At 44.7% G+C, this 18,675-nt stretch overlaps 1 protein-coding gene across 2 annotated transcripts in view; it reads left to right on the top strand.

The window, feature by feature from the left end:
• The first annotated feature begins 12,478 nt into the window (after window positions 1-12,478).
• The window catches only part of FAM81A (family with sequence similarity 81 member A), an 81,343-nt gene continuing 75,146 nt past the window's right edge, over window positions 12,479-18,675 (top strand). For both annotated transcript variants that reach the window (XM_027971782.3, XM_027971784.3), the window contains exon 1: window positions 12,479-12,598. The gene's annotated coding sequence lies outside the window, so the exon portion shown is untranslated. The remainder of the gene's footprint in view (window positions 12,599-18,675) is intronic.

The following is an 18,675-nucleotide window of genomic DNA, read 5'->3' as shown; positions in this document are numbered from 1 at the left end:
TCACTCATTGTTCTTAGAGGAGACCTTGGCATTTGTATTAGGTGCAGCCAAAAATGATCTAGGATGTTGGAAATGTACATCCACTTGACTAGGACTTGATAGTTTCATGCAAGGGAAAGAGATGGTTTGGGATGTGGCTGACACCAGAAGGATAACTTAGAATTGTTCCAAGACAAGCAACATCAGAAAACAGTGTAGGGTGTGAGTCAACCAGATTAATTACCAACTTCTGTCTGCATATGTAAGATAAAATAGTTGAGCCAATATTAATTAGACTTCCACTCTTCCGATTGGGTCCTTGGAAAAAATAGTAATAATAAAACTTATATGATATTAAGTATAATAAACACATTAAAATAGTAACTTAAATGTTCTAAATTTTTTACCATGAATTAGTGCTTTTGCTCTCAATTAGAACCCAATGAAGTAAGCACTATATTACCCCCATTTTACAGATGATGCAACTGAGTCAAAGAGAGGTTAAGTAACTAGTTTAAACACATACCAATAGTGTTCAGGAAGTTCACAGCATGAATCCTCATAAAGAAAAAAAAGTATCAAGTTTACAATTTATGATTCTAAGGGGAAGAAAAAGTTGCTTCCTGAGTCTGTAGTGATGAAAACCTGCTCCATGACTACGTGGGGTGGGGGGAACTACAGCTTCTGCTTCTGCTGCTAAGTCGCTTCAGTCGTGTCTGACTCTGTGCGACCCCATAGACGGCAGCCCACCAGGCTCCCTTATCCCTAGGATTCTCTAGGCAAGAACACTGGAGTGGGTTGCCATTGCCTTCTCCAATGCATGAAAGTGAAAAGTGACAGTGAAGTCGCTCAGTCATGTCCGATGGACTGCAGCCTACCAGGCTCCTCCACCCACGGGATTTTCCAGGCAAGAGTTCTGGAGTGGGGTGCCATTGCCTTCTCCTAGAAAATCCTAAAACTCCTTTATACTACCTTGGGAAATCTGCTATATGTCCATGAAAACAAAGTAGCTAAATGCTAGAGAGGAAACAAAGAGGATTATACTTGATATTTCTCTTTTAAGAGCAATTGGATAATATTAAAGTACAGAATGTGTATTGTCTATCAATTAGATCTTAAAAAATCACTCTGTGTACGTTTTGCTAGGAAGCATGCACTCATAAAGCTCTTGGTTCAGTTTCATTATTTAAGAAGGTACTCAAATCCCAAAATGCTTTTGGTTCTTTGTATATCAAACTAAAGATGCTTTTATCAGGTTCATTCGAAAATGACACTAAATCTTCATTCTTTCCCAGTGTAGACCTGGGTGAAGGTGTAAGAAATTCGTGTTAAAATTAATTTGCTCTCCCCCAAATAAAATTTTTTATGTTACTCTTCATATTCTCTGATATGTGCAGTTCTTGGGGGAAGAAAAAGGGAAACAAAAACAGCATTTATTCACGATTCACTTTTCCACATGCTTTATGTACTGAAGTTTGTGATGCATTGTTCCCTCTCAGACTGATGTGGTCATCGGAAGGCCATCCAGCATCTGGTTAGAAAACAGGTCGTGGCATCAGAAGTGCCCAGGTTCAAATTCCACCATATAGTACTTCAAATTCCACACAAATAGTACTTAAAATTTATACTGTATCTATTTAGTTTTCTCTATTACTATTTTTACATGAAATCTGACTAGGGCCAATAACATGAAAAATTGTCGTTATATTTCAAATACAGGAACATCAAATACCAACATCTGAAAATGCCACCCACGAATCAAGATTATTGCCAATTAATTTATTGATCTACGAGCCCTGTCAAATATCTTATGATGAAATTCTCACTGATAAAAATCTGCCTAATATTGCAAATCCCAACAGGAGTCTTTCTAGTTATAATCTAAACATCAGACACAGTAAATACCTTTTCAGCCACAACTCGTATCTGTCCATGAGCTACAGATGAATTATCTGAAACTTACATGCAAACAGAGCCTCCATATTCTTTATCTGTGTATTTGTTCTTTTCAATGAAGGCAATGGCACCCCACTCCAATACTCTTGCCTGGAAAATCCCATTGGCGGAGGAGCCTGGTAGGCTGCAGTCCACGGGGTCGCGAAGAGTCGGACACGACTGAGCAACTTCACTTTCACTTTTCACTTTCATGCATTGGAGAAGGCAATGGCAACCCACTCCAGTGTTCTTGCCTGGAGGATCCCAGGGACGGGGGAGCCTGGTGGGCTGCCGTCTATGGGGTCGCACAAAGTAAGACACGACTGAAGCGACTTAGTGGCAGCAGGAGCAGTGCTAAACAGCTTTGGGACTTGGACGAGACTTAGTAATGTCTTTAAGTCGCAGTTTTATTCATGGATTGTTGCAAGAAATAAATTAAATACCATAGGTAAAGCAGTTAGCCTAGGGCCCGATACATAAACACTGGCTACTGTAGCATCAGAGCTAGATAGGGCCCACGTGAGGTAAGGCATTTAAGTGTGAAATTTAAGTGGGTGCCCAAAACACTCAGTAATGAAGATAAATAACATTTTAATGCAATACTTTGAAAATTGACAATTAACACCAAAAATCAGTGATGAACAAACTATCAAAAATTTGAACAAGTACAGGATTGGTAGTCTTGATTTTTCTTTTGCCTCACTTCAATGTGGCTTAGCATGGTACTGTATAATGTATCATGTATGTGGCGTGCATTGTTATGTAGTAGGTATTGTCATTTCTTTTTTGTTGTTGAACAGAACTGAAAGTTGTCTCTTAATTCTCCTACCTGTGAGGATTACTGTCTAGTAATGCACTGCTTGGCAGAGAAGTGGAAACAAGGGTGTCAGCTTATGTGGGGTTCCATTTTCTACACTGTGCTGACCTGACTGGTTAATACACAGTAAACAAACATGTTTGCTCAGCTATACTAAACTGAACCATTGTGACATGAAACTTCAAAAAAGCTTAAAGATTATACAGTGTGTATATATGTTTGTGTGTGTGTGTGTGTGTGTATATGTCTATTTTCTGAAAATTGCTTTGAGGAAAACTTTTCCGAAATCAATGTGCAATGGAATTTTCTTTGTTAAATTTTATGTTTTAAAAAGTTTGTTTATTTTAATTGGAGGACAATTACTTTACAGTACTGTGATGGCTTTTGGCATACATCAACATGAATTGGCCCTAGATATGCATGTGTCCTCCCATCCTGAACCCCCCTCCCATGGGAAAGGAGTACATCAAGGCTGTATATTGTCACCCTGCTTATTTAACTTATATGCAGAGTACATCATGTGAAATGCTGGGCTGGATGAAGCACAAGCTGGAAGCAAGATTGCCAGGAGAAATACCAATAACCTCAGATGCTTAGATGATGCCACTCTTATGGCAGAAAGCAAAGAGGAACTGAAGAGCCTCTTGATGAAGGCGAAAGAAAAGAGTGAAAAAGCTGGCTTAAAACTGGACATTCAAAAAACAAAGATCATGGCATCTGGTCCCATCACTTCATGGCAAATAGATGGGGAAACAGGGGAAACAGTGAGAGACTTGATTTTCTTGGGCTCTAAAATCACTGCAGATGGTGACTGCAGCCGTGAAGTTTAAAGATGTTTGCTCTTTGGAAGAAAAGCTCTGACAAACCTAGAAAGCATATTAAAAAGCAGAGACGTTACTTTGCCAACAAAGGTTTGTTTAGTCAGAGCTATGGTTTTTCCTGTGGTCATGTATGGATGTGAGAGTTGGACCATAAAGAAAGCTGAGTGCGGAAGAATTGATGCTTCTGAACTGTGGTGTTGGAGAAGACTCTTGAGAGTCCCATGGACTGCAAGGAGATCCAACCAGTCTATCCTAAAGGCAATCAGTCCTGGGTGTTCACTGGAAGGACTGATGCTGAAGCTGAAACTCCAATACTTTGGCCACCTGATGTGAAGAACTGACTCATCGGAAAAGACCCTGATGCTGGAAAAGATTGAATGCAGGAGGAGAAGGGGCCGACAGAGGATGAGATGGTTGGATGGCATCACCGACTCGATGGACATGAGTTTGAGCAAGCTCTGGAAGCTGGTGATGGACAGGAAGGCCTGGCGTGCTGCAGTCCATGAGGTCGCAAAGAGTCGGACATGACTGAGTGACTGAACCTAACTGATTTATTTGTTTATCGGGCTGCATCAGGTCTTAGCTGTGGCTTGTGGGATCTTCCCTGCGTCATGCGGGACTTTGTGTTGTGGTGCGCAAACTCTCTAGTTGTGGCACCCTGGCTCAGTAGTTAGAGTGTGTGGGCTCAGTGGCTTCCTAGCACGTGAGCTCTTAGTTCCCTGACCAGAGATTGAAACTATGTCTCCTCTACTGCAGGGTGGATTCTTTTTTGTTTGTTTTCTTTATTTTTAGTTGAAGGATAATTACAATATTGTGTTGGTTTCTGCCATACATTCAGCGTGAGGCAGCCATAGGTAAATATTTGTCCCCTCACTCTTGAGCGTCCCTCCCACCTCCCACCCATCCCACCCCTCTAGGTTACCAGAGAGCCCCAGTCTGAGTTCCCTGAGTCTCACAGCAAATTCCCACTGGTTATCTACTCGTCATGTGTCAGTGTATATGTTGCTATGCTGCTTTCTCATTTTTGCCACCCTCTCCTACTACTCGTTCCTCTCCACCTCGCCCCTGGCCCCAGTGTCCATAAATCTATTCTCTATGTCTGTGGCTCCCTTTCCAGGGCAGATTCTTAACCACTGGACTACCAGGGAAGTCCTTGCAATGGAATTTTCTACAGGACTCCCTTTGCCACTGAAGTGAGTTTGGGATGAATCAGTTTAATTATAGAATTATTCTAGAGCTTCTGGCCATAAGTTCTTTAGATAAATTTTCCTTTATTCCAGATTTTACTTTCTATTGAGTAGTATCATGTTAAAGCTCAGTTTGCTATTTCCATACAACCCAGGTGGCCTTTGCCCTTCTATGTACACCAGCAGATACCTAAGTTAAGACAAGATGACATCTCCTAAGTTAACACTATTAGGAAGAATCTTCCAATATACTATGCTTCCCTCCTGGTTGTACCCTAATTATAATCACTTAAAAAACCCTTATGAGATGGATAGGTACCAACAAATTCAGAAGCAAAACATAATATTTGAGAGAATTAGCCACCACATGAAGGAAAGTTATTAGCAATAAAGATAAGTCAATTACAATTTACTCAAAGCATATAAAAATCCATTATTTTTACATATAAAAGAGGAAAACAAGGTATTTCCTTAATTCTAAGGTGTTATTGGGAGAAGGCAATGGCACCCCACTCCAGTACTCTTGCCTGGAAATCCCATGGACAGAGGAGCCTGGTAGGCTGCAGTCCATGGGGTCGCTAAGAGTCAGACATGACTGAGCGACTTCACTTTCACTTTTCACTTTCATGAACTGGAGAAGGAAATGGCAACCCACTTCAGTATTCTTGCCTAGAGAATCTCAGGGATGGGGGAGCCTGGTGGGCTGCCGTCTATGGGGTCGCACAGAGTTGGACACGACTGAAGTGACTTAGCAGTAGCAGCAGCAAGGTGTTATTCAGTTCAGTTCAGTTCAGTCACTCAGTCGTGTCTGACTCTTTGCAACCCCATGAATCGCAGCACGCCAGGCCTCCCTGGTCCATCACAAACTCCCAGAGTCTACTCACACTCATGTCCATCGAGTTGGTGATGCCATCCAGCCATCTCATCCTCTGTCATCCCCTTCTCCTCCTGCCTCCAATCCCTTGCGCATCAGGGTCTTTTCCAATGAGTCACTCTTCACATGAGATGGCCAAAGTACTGGAGTTTCAGCTTTGGCATCAGTCCTTCCAATGAATACCCAGGACTGATCTCCTTTAGGATGGACTGGTTGGACCTCTTTGCAGTCCAAGAGACTCTCAAGAGTCTTCTCCAACACCATAGTTCAAAAGCATCAATTCTTCCATACTCAGCTTTCTTCACAGTTCACCTCTCACATCCTTACATGACTACTGGAAAAACCATAGCCTTGACTAGATGGAGCTTTGTTGGCAAAGTAATGTCTCTGCTTTTGATTATGCTATCTAGGTTGGTCATAACTTTTCTTCCAAGGAGTAAGCGTCTTTTAATTTCATGGCTGCAATCACCATCTGCAGTGATTTTGGAGCCCCCAAAAATAAAGTCTGACACTGTTTCTACTGTTTCCCATCTATTTCCCATGAAGTGATGGGACCAGATGCCATGATCTTCGTTTTCTGAATGTTGAGCTTTAAGCCAACTTTTTCACTCTCCTCTTTCACTTGCATCAAGAGGCTTTTTAGTTCCTCTTCACTTTCTGCCATAAGGGTGGTGTCATCTGCATATCTGAGGTTATTGATTCCCAGCAATCTTGCTTCCAGCTTGTACTTCTTCCAGCGCAGTGTTTCTCATGATGTACTCTGCATATAAGTTAAATAAGCAGGGTGACAATATACAGCTTTGATGTACTCCTTTTCCTATTTGGAACCAGTCTATTGTTCCATGTCCAGTTCTAACTGTTACTTCCTGACCTGCATATAGGTTTCTCAAGAGGCAGGTCAGGTGGTCTGGTATTCCCATCTCTTTCAGAATTTTCCACAGTTTACTGTGATCCACACAGTCAAAGGGTTTGGCATAGTCAATAAAGCAGAAATAGATGTTTTTCTGGAACTCTCTTGCTTTTTCCATGATCCAGCGGATGTTGGCAATTTGATCTCTGGTTCCTCTGCCTTTTCTAAAACCAGCGTGAACATCAGGAAGTTCACGGTTCACGTAATGCTGAAGACTCGCTTGGAAATTTTTGAGCATTACTTTCCTAGCATGTGAGATGCAATTGTGAGGTAGTTTGAGCATTCTTTGGCATTGCCTTTCTTTGGAATGAAAACTGACCTTTTCCAGTCCTGTGGCCACTGCTGAGTTTTCCAAACTTGCTGGCATATTGAGTGCAGCACTTTCACAGCATCATCTTTCAGGATTTGAAACAGCTCAACTGGAATTCCATCACCTCCACTAGCTTTGTTCGTAGTGATGCTTTCTAAGGCCCCCTTGACTTCACATTCCAGGATGTCTGGCTCTAGATGAGTGATCACACCATCGTGATTATCCGGGTCATGAAGCTTTTTTTTGTACAGTCCTGTCTATTCTTGCTACCTCTTCTTAATATCTTCTGCTTCTGTTAGGTCCATACCATTTCTGTCCTTTATCAAGCCCATCTTTGCATGAAATGTTCCCTTGGTATCTCTAATTTTCTTGAAGAGATCTCTAGTCTTTCCCATTTTGTTGTTTTCCTCTATTTCTTTGTATTGATCGCTGAGGAAGGCTGTCTTATCTCTTCTTGCTATTCTTTGGAACTCTGCAGTCAAAGGTCAGGAAGGGCAGCCGTGAGGAGATACCCCTTGTCCAAGGTAAGGAGCAGTGGCTGCGCTTTGCTGGAGCAGCTGTGAAGAGATAACCCGCGTCCAAGGTAAGAGAAACCCAAGTAAGATGGTAGGTGTGCGAGAGGGCATCAGAGGGCAGACACACTGAAACCATAATCACAGAAACCTAGCCAATCTGATCTCACGGACCATAGCCTGTCTAAATCAATGAAACTAAGCCATGCCATGTTGGGCCACTCAAGATGGATGGGTCATGGTGGAGAGGTCTGACAGAATGTGGTCCCCTGGAGAAGGGAATGGCAAACCACTTCAGTATTCTTGCCTTGATAACCCCATGAACAGTATGAAAAGGCAAAATGATAGGATACTGAAAGAAGAACTCCCCAGGTCAGTAGGTGCCCAAAATGCTACTGGAGATCAGTGGAGAAATAACTCCAGAAAGAAAGAAGGGATGGAGCTAAAGCAAAAACAATACCCAGTTGTGGATGTGACTGGTAACAGAAGCAAGGTCCGATGTTGTAAAGAGCAATATTGCTTAGGAACCTGGAATGTTAGGTCCATGAATCAAGGCAAATTGGAAGTGGTCAAATAGGAGACGGCAAGAGTGAACATCGACATTCTAGGAATCAGCGAACTAAAATGGACTGGAATGGGTGAATTTAACTCAGATGACCATTATATCTACTACTGTGGGCAGGAATCCCTTAGAAGAAATGGAGTAGCCATCATGGTCAACAAAAGAGTCCAAAATGCAGTACTTGGGTGCAATCTCAAAAACGACAGAATGATCTCTGTTTGTTTCCAAGGCAAACCATTAAATATCACCGTAATCCAAGCCTCTCCAGTATTTTTGCCAGGAGAATCCCAGGGATGGGGGGCCTGGTGGTCTGCCGTCTGAGGGATCGCACAGAGTCGAACACAACTGAAGCGACTTAGCAGCAGCAGCAGCAATCTAAGCCTATGCCCCAACCAGTAACACTGAAAAAGCTGAAGTTGAAGGGTTCTATGAAGACCTGCAAGACCTTTTAGAACTAACACCCAAAAAAGATGTCCTTTTCATTATAGGGGACTGGAATGCAAAAGTAGGAAGTCAAGAAACACCTGAAGTAACAGGCAAATTTGGCCTTGGAGTACGGAATGAAGCAGGGAAAGGCTAATATAGTTTTGTCAAGAGAACGCACTGGTCATAGCAAACACCCTCTTCCAACAACACAAGACAAGACTCTACACATGGACATCACCAGATGGTCAACAACAAAATCAGACTGATTATATTCTTTGCAGCCAAAGATGGAGAAGCTCTATACAGTCAACAAAAACAAGACCGGGAGCTGACTGTGGCTCAGATAATGAACTCCTTATTGCCAAATTCAGACTTAAATTGAAGAAAGTAGGGAAAACCACTGGACTATTCAGGTATGACCTAAATCAAATCCCTTATGATTATACAGTGGAAGTGAGAAATAGATTTAAGGGAGTAGATGTGATAGACAGAGTGCCTGATGAACTATGGACGGAGGTTTGTGACATTGTACAGGAGACAGGGATCAAGACCATCCCCATGGAAAAGAAATGCAAAAAAGCAAAATGGCTGTCTGGGGAGGCCTTACAAATAGCTTTGTTATTATTATCAACAAGGAAAGCCACCAAAGAAAAGCCACCAGGAATAACACATATTTTACTAACTGGCTATTAACAGAATAATGTCCCGAGGTCTGAACCCCACCTTTGTTCAGTGTAAGACTTTTCTTATTTGATGAAAGATTTTTAAGAAGAAAATGGATATGGTGATGATGAAATTAGTGGCAGAATTTAGATTGAGTTAGTGCACAATGATGTATTGTGCTCTGCGTTTCTTCATGAGTCCAACAATACATATATGCAAAGGCTACTTTTTCCTATATTGAAAATGTTCACTTAGCACCAAAAACCCTTCTCCTGACCTATTCCTCACCGTCCCTGCACTTCAAATTTCTTTAAAGAGTGACCCACACCTGCTGCTGCCTTTTCCTAGCAACCAGCCTTTTCTTAATCCACAGCAGTCCGATAACTCAAAAATACCCATGAAGGTCATCAGTGACCTTCTAGTCCCTAAATTTTCTTGACTTCTGTGGGACTTGTCACCTTGAATCTTTTCGCCTAGAGGCTCTCTGAGATCATCCCTAGTGTCTCTTATTCTTCCTCATTGTTCCCTTTGTGGGAACCCTCTTCCACTTCCTGGTTCCTAGATTTGACCATCGCTTGTGGATAAATCCTTTGGCACTTTATTATTGAAGAACATTGTGTGACACAGCTCACAATGGATCCCGACACCCCACTGAGTTATAAGCGTTAGTTGAGAATTACTGACTAGAAGATAAAGTGTTAACCACCCTGCAGAGCTCACCATATATTTGGCCTGTTTTCCAGCCTTTTTACAAATACCAGTTTGACCTATACAATCCCTTGACCTGTCCCTGGATGAGCCTGTTCACTGGCCTCAGAGAAGCCCCTTATATTGTATCTTCATGACTTTTTTTGGTGCTGAAACACAAGTAGGACCAGAACTCAGTTGTGGGAATTCCTTGGTGGTCCAGTGTTTAGGACTCCATGCTTCCATTTCAGGGGACATGGGTTCAATCCCTGGTCAGGGAACTCAGATCCCACGAGTCATAAATCACTTTAAAAAATCTCTATAGCATCTAGCAAAATATATTGCACTTGTTATTTGTATTTAATAACTGGTAAACAGTACGATAGCCATCAAGTTTATAAAATTGCTCTCTTTGATGAAATTATTTTTGGCAAGCTTTGCCAGTATTAAATAATTTGTAATACACAGCTTTTTAATTTAATGCAAAAAATCCATTTCCTGTAATGAGTCACAATCAAACAATCCTGGAAAAACAGATAGTTCTTTGAAATTTATTCTACAGAAATAGTTTGAGCTGGAAAAAAATAAGGTAGGCTTAAATCATTGTGCACTGTGTCTCCTCAGGAGCCAAAACATGTCACCTGAACAGGGGTAAAAAAAAGGTCAGAAGTGGGAAGTCATGGTGCTAATTCAAGGCTACTATGAAACTTCAGGATTCCTATTAAGGAATTCAGAGTTTGAAAGAGCTACAATTAAGTGTCTTACTAATGAATCTTTTAAAATTTTGGATTCTATTCATGCTATTTGATATGATTTTTAAAAAGTCAGAATAAAATGGTGTATATATGTAGCAAGGGCCCTCACTCACCAGGTCTCCTTCTTCTCTACCCTTGAGAGTGATGGAGTCTTGTGGCAAATACAGCACACAGTTATGCTTCAAAGGCGGCAGAAGTACAAGAGAGAGTTTTCTCTGTTTTATAGATGCTCTACTAGGATTTTAAAGATGCAGCTGCTCTCCTAGGAAGTCAGGAATGGGTGTCCTGCAGCTCTGTATCAAGGGGAAGTGGTAGAATGGAGCTGGGACCAGGGCAGAGAGTGGAATAGTGAGGGGAGAGGGATGAGGCAAAGAGGACTTTCATGTGCCCATCTGAGATGCACATCTTACTATAGTAACCCCACGTGGATAGGCGAGAAACACTTTGAACCTTTCTTGAGACTTCATGATGGGCTCTGGGTTTGAATGAGTACTTTCTGATAAGATCTGCACATCTTTCCAGACATAGCAGCCGGTTATGTATGTTTCAAATATATTTTCAGTGCCAAAAACTTAGTGCGAAACTGCATGATACTGTTATCACCATGACATAGCATTGAATTCCATATGTATTTACTGGGTGCATACCATGTGCCAGGCAGTGGGAATCAAAGGGAAAAAAGGAAAGAATAATCACTGAACTAAAGGGATGCTCCTAGGTTGGATCTTCACACCACAGGTCTCAAGGTCATGCACTCTCCTTATGGCAATGGCAGTTTCAAGGGTGTCGTTATTTGACTGATGTGTCTCTTGTTGTAGGCTCTATGAGAACAGAAATCTGTTTCTCTTTTTCTACTTCACCATTATGTATTAGGGCTAACTAAGCACAGTTTCCAGCATTTGACAAGCATCCAATAAACTGTTCCCTGAACGTTAAGGATGCATTAACCCTTTATAGGGGTATTATTCCGTTTTATACGTATGGAAACGGAATATCCAAGACCACACAGAAATCACTGCTGGAGAGAGGATTCCAGAATAGCTCAGCCTGACTCCACAGCTCAGGGTCTGTCTACAAAGTCCTACTCCTTTCCCTGGATTGGAGAGGCTGCGACTGGTAGGGTAGACGGATAGGAACACCTGTACTGGGTAAATACTAGCGACGTGAAAGAGACGTGAACCGGAGGCGGCGAGGCGGGCATAGGTGGGGGTCCCCAACTCTGCTACATCCCGCCCACGGACAGGAAGCAAAATTCTGAGTGGATCGGCTTGTGCATCCTGCTCAGAATCCACGTTGAGAGAAAGGTGGAAAGAGTTAGGAGGCTCTGGGAAGGGGATGAGGTAGAAGGGAGGAGGAAAGGAGGTGAAGAAGACGGGTGGAGACAGATCTTTCTTGCGTTCGCGTCTGCTGCAATGAGACACCACCCCTGGTCCCGGTGGCGAGTGTCAAGGTGATTCATTAAGATGTCACTTGGCCGCCTCGAGGGTTACTTAGCTCCCCTGCACAGGTGGGGCGTCAACGCAGAAGCTGTTTTCCAGACAGTGGCCTCATAAAATAACTTCTCCCCGATGCGGAAGAAAGAGGATGGGGGGAGATAATAACGCTGTTTGTGGGAAAGAGGTTTGGTAAAGGGACGTAAGGGCTCTGAGGAGAATTACAGTGCAGCCACCACGGCTATTATCTTAATCAGGCACCATTTCAACACCTCTGCCTTCAAGTCAAGCAGCCCTACAACAGGATTTATTTTCCAATAAGCGAAATCCCCGCCCGCCGACTCGGAGTCGCTGGGCTGCGAGCTGGGTGGGAAACAGCAGCCGGAGAGGCTATTTTGGGTGTGGGAACGCGGAGGGAGGAGGGGCGGCGCCGCGGGGCCGGGCGCGGGCGCGGGGAAAGCCTCCAGCTCGGGCTGCCACGGCAACCGCGTCCAGGCAACGCGCCCGGAAGCCGCTCGGGCGGCGCGCGGCGGCTCGCGCCCCCCGGGAGCCGCGAACCCGGCCGGGCCGCGCGCCGGGCCAGGCGGCAGGCGCGCGCTGATTGGACGGCGCTCCCCGCGGCGCGGGCCCGCAGCCGGGCGCCCCGCACAGCCCGCGCTAGCGGCCGCCGCACCCAGCCGCGCCGGCGAGGACATGGGCAGCCGCGGCGCGCCCGCCCCCCGCGCCGGTGAGTGCGGCGTCCCGGACCCCCGCCCGGGCTTCTCCCGTCCCCCGTGGCGGGAGCGCCCGGGGCCCGCTGGTGACCTTGGGACGGCCCCCGGGGTGAGGTGGGCCAGGCTTGGGGGAGAGAGAGCTGAGTGTGGCCCATGTGACTTGCTGCCGGCGAGAGGGTTAACTGCATGCTGACGCGAAGGGATGAAGTTGGGCACCGAGCGCGACTGGCATTGCATTTTTGCGGGGGCCGGGGGAGGTTGCATGCTGGCACACCAGCAGAAGCCCCGAGGGACTGTTTGGGGGAGCTGGGGTGGAGCACACATTCCCGGGGGCAGTGTTCCCAGTCAGCTGTCCCGCTACTCAGAGCTGAGTGACCTTCGGTGGATTCATCTCTCTGCCCCCTCCCCACCCTTCTCTCATCTTTAAAAGGAGGGGCTCGGGTTCTTTGCAGTTCCTGGGTGCTGCCATGGTACTGTGAGCCGAGAAGGGTCCCCCAAGTACTGCAGGTGCCGGACATACAAGCCTTAGCCATGTTAATTCTACCAGGAGTTTCCATTAATTTGCTCTCAAAGTGGTAAGATATGTTATCGTTTTGTGAAAGATTGTGGAGAGAAAGCAGTGGCTTGATTAGAGAGTGGTTTCTCATGATGCCCAGGTAGCCTCTTGGGTGCTCTAAAGTCGTGAAGAAAATCAGGGTTAAAGCTCCTAAGTTCTTGTTTCCTGTAGTTAATCTAATAGGAAAGTTTGTATTTGAACAGGTAGAATCAAAACCCAATAGTGGCAGGCAGCAGCAAATTAAGTGAGTCATTTCTTCAGTATGCACGAGGTTGTGTGTGTGCGCGCGCGTGCTTGTGTGGCTGCGCTCACGCCCTCATCTTAAAGTCTGTGTGTGTCAGTGTCAGAAATTATTTCATAGGAGTAAGCAGAAATAATGCTCGAATGATTTGAATCCACAAAAGTGCAGCTCTCTGAGAAGCAGGGGTGAATGTTTGCCGCCTGTTCTTTAGATCAGTTGGGTTTGTGAAGGTAACTAAGCTTTTACTGAGAAAGCTCCCTAGCATTTGCGCACTGGGGTATGTTGGGGGGTGGGTGGGTAGTAGTGCTCCTGAGACTCAGTCAGTTGTATCACCTCTTCTGTCCTTGACGTTGGCTGGGGCCCGTTTCTATATTCTCAGTTCATGAATTTCTTCCTGGGAGAGGGAAGGAAGGCAATGCCCTGTCCGGCTTTCTGCTCCAAAGCAAACCTTGATATTCCTTCCAGTGTGATTTCATCTGCATAAAAATGTGGTTTGGGAAGACAGATTTTCCAGTGTTAATGAATAAGCTTCTGCAAGCTTGTTTACCGGAAGGTTTAGTAATCTTAAATGGTTTACATATTAGAAATCTGATAGCATTCAGATACCAAATCATTACTGCCCAAGAATCCCGCCACTAAGCCCTAGGAATCCTTTAATGAATCACACCTCATTACCCTTGGATCCCTTAGTAACCAACTATTCAGGCTCCTGTCCTGTAGGCTGCTAGCCTGTGTGTCTCCAGCCTGCCTTTCAGTCTCTTGTTTTTGTACCTCCTGCAGCCACATGCCTTTGTGGTTATTTTGCTGCAGCTGAGTCCATCTCCTGTCCCTTCCCTAGCTCCAGAGGCTGAGTGAACAACTTCCCTCAGAACATCCCTCTCTCATCTCACTGGTGCAGGGCTGGGTTTTCTCTTGCTTCCCAGTGCCGCCTCCAAACCATTAACCCATCCCTAACAGTCTTCTCTCTACAGTTCTTGCCATCTGCTTGTGCTCCATACCCTCCTTCTTATTGTCTGAGTCAGTGCTTGCCCAACCTAGTGGCTCTTCAGAATCACCTGGAGCACTTTGAAAAACATGGCGCTTTGACTCTCCCAAACATACCGCATTGGGAGGACCTAAACATTTTCATTTTAAAACAAACCTTAAAAGAAGGAAGAGGAGGGGGAGGAGAGATGGGAAGGGGAAAAGAAAACTCCTCAGGTGATTCTGATATACACCCGAGTTTGGGAATTAACTACAAATTGGTGCTTGCCAAGGGCATTTGCCATCTGCCTCTGTGGGAATTGAAACCAGTGTTACTGCAACTGTGTGACCTTCGACATGTCCTAAAGGGAGCTGGTGGGGGTAGGGGGGTGAACAGGAATGAGGCAGTCTGTGCTTTGGGAAAACTGGCAGAACAGGTCTTCGGATAGTTAGATATTTTCAGGAACTGATTTTATGAACCCAATCCTTGCATCTCATATCTAGAAAAGCACTTAATCCCTTCATGGTGACATCAGTTCCTTGTGACTAGCAAAAAATCTTGGCAAAGATAAGTTCTTGTTTATGTGAACTCTTCCTTTACCAAAAAGTGAACTGATGTGCCAGTTGCTCAGTCGGGTCCAACTCTTTCTGACCCCATGGACTGTAGCCTGCAAAGCTCCTCTGTTCATGGGAATTCTTCAAGCAAGAATACTGAAGTGGGTTGCCATTTCCTTCTCCAGGTGATCTTCCCGACCTAGGGATCGATCCTGGGTCTCCCGCATCGCAGGCAGACGCTTTACCTTCTGAACCACCAGGGAAGCTTCACCAAAGTCATATGTATTGACCTTCTCCCACTACCTCTTTGGAATAGTTTCTCAAAGCTATCTGAGGTGCTGCCCCCCCCCCCCACCCCTGGCTGCAGTCCTCTTTCTGTGCCAAATAAAACTTAACTCGAAACTCTCACATTGTATATTTTTTCTAAGTTGACAGAATCATTTCACTTGATGCTACAAAAAAAATTAACAAACAAGCATGATTAATTAACTTGGTTCTCTTTTCTACCTTGTCTCTCGCCGGTGATTTTGGTGTTTATGTTGAGGTTCTGTTAATTTACCGAGTTCTTGAAGGTCATTCCTATCAACGCCTGTGGCCTTAGTTTCCACATTAATGGCTCACTTCTTGGACTTGTGTAGTCATGGGAATTTTTTCCACCTTCAAGATCTGGAACTTGGGTGTCAGTTTTCCTGGCAGATTTTTCCCACCTACTACACCAGACTAACCATCACTGAGGACTCTGGTCTCTTAGTCACCTGCTGTGCCAATCTTTCTATGGCTCCGTTTCTCTGTTTGGAGAATATGCTTCCCAGCCATTTTGGTTTTGTCTGGAATCCCAAATCCTTTGTCTTAACATGTTGGGCTTCTCATATTCCAGTCGTCAGTTCAAAATCACCCTCAACATCTGCTTTTTCTTCTCCCAGTCTGCCATGTTATCTGCCAAGTTATCACAAAGACCTTTGCACTGGTCCCACTGCAGATTTATGCTAGCTCTAATTTCACCTAGGTCTTACTTTTCTGTTAAAAAAGAAATCCATCTTTTATGAAATCCCAGCTGCATTTCTTTAGAGGTAATGCCAGACTTTTCCATTCCTTAAACATCCAGTCAGTTTCCTTCCTTTTTTTTTTTTCATTGATGAAATTAAGGATGTTTACACTGGAGCTAACTGCCCTCTGCTTTAAGTTTCCACTGTACCCTCTTCACTACCCCAAGCATTCTTTTTTTAATATATATATATATTAGTTATTTATTTGGCTGCATCAGGTCTTAGTGAAGCATGTGGGATCTTTTAATTGAGGCATGTGGGATTTAGTTCCCTGAGCTGAGCCCCCTGCACTGGGAACTTGAAGTCTTAGCCGCTGGGCCACTGGGGAAGTCCTTAAGCATTCTTTCTTAATTCTTCTTTGACCTTCTTTATTTTCTTCATCTGAGGAAGAAAATGTCTGTCAGTCCCTTATCCAAGATTAACTTGTGCGCTCTGCATGCGGTATCCTCTGGGCTTTCCCGTTCCTTCTTGCCTCTTTTGGGAACTTGCTCCATTTGTTATTCCCTTTCTCTAATTTCTTTGGTTCCTCCTTACTCAGTCCCAGCCTTCGAGCTCCACTTTTAGCCAGATTTTGCTCAGCTCCCCCAGATGCCTTCAGACTTCCATTTCCAGCCCTGCCTTCTGAATTTCATTCAGAATTTTTTTAAAAAAGAATTTTATTTATTTATTTTTAGCTGTGCTGGTTCTTCATTGCTGCATGATCCTTTCCCAGGTTGCGGAGATCGAGGGCTACTCTCTCGCTGCCATGCATGGGCTTCTCATTGGGGTGGCTTCTCTTGTTGTGGAGCAACAGGCTCTAGGGCGTGCAGACTTCAGTAGTCGCGGCTTTCAGACTCTAGAGCATGGGCTCAGCAGTTGTGGTGCGCAGTCTTAATTGCCTGCGGCATGTGGAATCTTCCCAGATTAGGGATCGAACTCGTGTCTCCTGCATTGGCAGGTGGATTCTTTACCACTGATCCGCCAGGGAAGCCCCATTCAGAATATCATACCCAGAAACCCAGCTATTTTGTCTCTAAAGAGCTCTTCCTCCTAGCTTCCTTAATCTTTTTTCCCTTTTTAACTTTTTATTTTGAAATAATTCAGATTTACAGAAAAGTTGCAAGATTTAAATAATTCCTGTATACTTTTCATCCAAATTCTATAAATGTAACTGTTTACCACACTTGCTTTTTCTTTCTCACGCATTCACTCTCTCTCTACACACATAGACGCACACATCATGCACAGACTCGCACATATATATTTGTCATTTTTCCTGAAGCTTCAGAGTAAGTTATAGACATGATGCCGCTTTACCTCCCTCTCCAATATGTCAGTGTATAGTTCCTTAAAAGAGAGACATTTTCTGACATAACAAGGAGCAGAATCAGTACATTAACATTGATTCAGTTGGTACTATTATCTATTCTATAGACCTTTTTAAAGTGTCACCAGAAGTCCTACACACACACACACACACACACACACGCCTCCTACTTGTCCAGGATCCGTTCCAGGACCTTGTGCTGTTCTAGTTGCCTTGCTCACTGCTTTTATTCTGGACGGTTCCTCAGTCATTCCCTTGTCTTTCGTGATCTCGGCACTTAGGAAGGGCAAGGCTGGTGGTTTTGTAGAATACCCTTTAACTTGGGTTTGCAGTTCTCTTGCAGTAGATCCAGGTTATCCATCATCAGGGAAGCCTCCTAAAGGGAGATACTGTCTCCCTCTTGGTGCACTGACATGATTTCCGTGCTGTCGTCACGCTCTCTGTGACCTGCTTTTTCTCTCTTGGGTTATTCTGACTTTACTCTTCACACCCCTCCATGCAGCCGGTTGCTGAGTGGTGCAGCGCTCCCTGCACCATCTCCCTTAGGGTGTCCCTTCCTCCATTCCTCCTTTCTGTCCTGTTGTGGAGTCCAGGCCTCTGTACGTGGTCCTGGTGACTGTTCCTCATGGCTTACCACCAGGAGCCCCTGTACATGTCAGTTTTCACCAGTCAGTACTTCCTCTGCTCTGTCCTCCCTCCACCTTTTCTCAACCTGTCCTGCCTTTACTTGATCCACCCCTTTGAATATCCCACTCACGTGCCTGATTCTCAAATGCATTTCTGGCTGGCCCAGTTCAAACCCATTCTGCCTCTTGTCTGGAGGCAGCCCCACCCCTCAGCTAGTACGAGCCTCTTCATTCCTGCACGGTGGCTTGTCTGTTCTAGTTCCCTGTTGAAGCGAAGCTCTTGAGTGCGGGGGCTGTGTCTTATTCAGCACTGCAGAGGCTCAATGAGTATTTGTTGACTGGACTAACTGACTTGATTAAAATCATTAAGCAAAGGCGCAGGCTGACCTTAGAGTTATCTGCCATGTGGTACATGGTGGTGGGTGTGAAACCTGTGCTTTACTCCGGGAGTCAGGTGGGTGTGGGTTCAAAGTAAGGCCTCCTAGCAAAATGATGCGTAATTCGGAAAGGTATTTCCATGTTGTAAGTGGAGTAAATGATTCTCTCCCGATGACATCTTAACTTTGCATCTACGTGTCAAGACGAAGAGAGGGCAGACTGGCTTGAAAAAGAGTAGAGAAACCTACCAGCATATTAAAAATGGCCTGTCTATTTCTTCACACCCAAAGTGAGCAGCTGAATGTGTGAGGAGCAGTTTCTCAGGCTCACATCCTCCCTCGAGCCCTGGAACCACCTGTTCTCTCCTCCCCATTGTCTGGCCTTCTCCCTTGCTCCCGTGAGCACTGCCTTTCTCCCTCC

Source organism: Ovis aries, chromosome 7 (genome assembly GCF_016772045.2).
Source record: "Ovis aries strain OAR_USU_Benz2616 breed Rambouillet chromosome 7, ARS-UI_Ramb_v3.0, whole genome shotgun sequence".
Lineage (NCBI taxonomy): Eukaryota > Metazoa > Chordata > Mammalia > Artiodactyla > Bovidae > Ovis > Ovis aries.
Note: the sequence above shows the minus strand (reverse complement) of the source record. Positions and strands in the feature narration are given on the sequence as shown.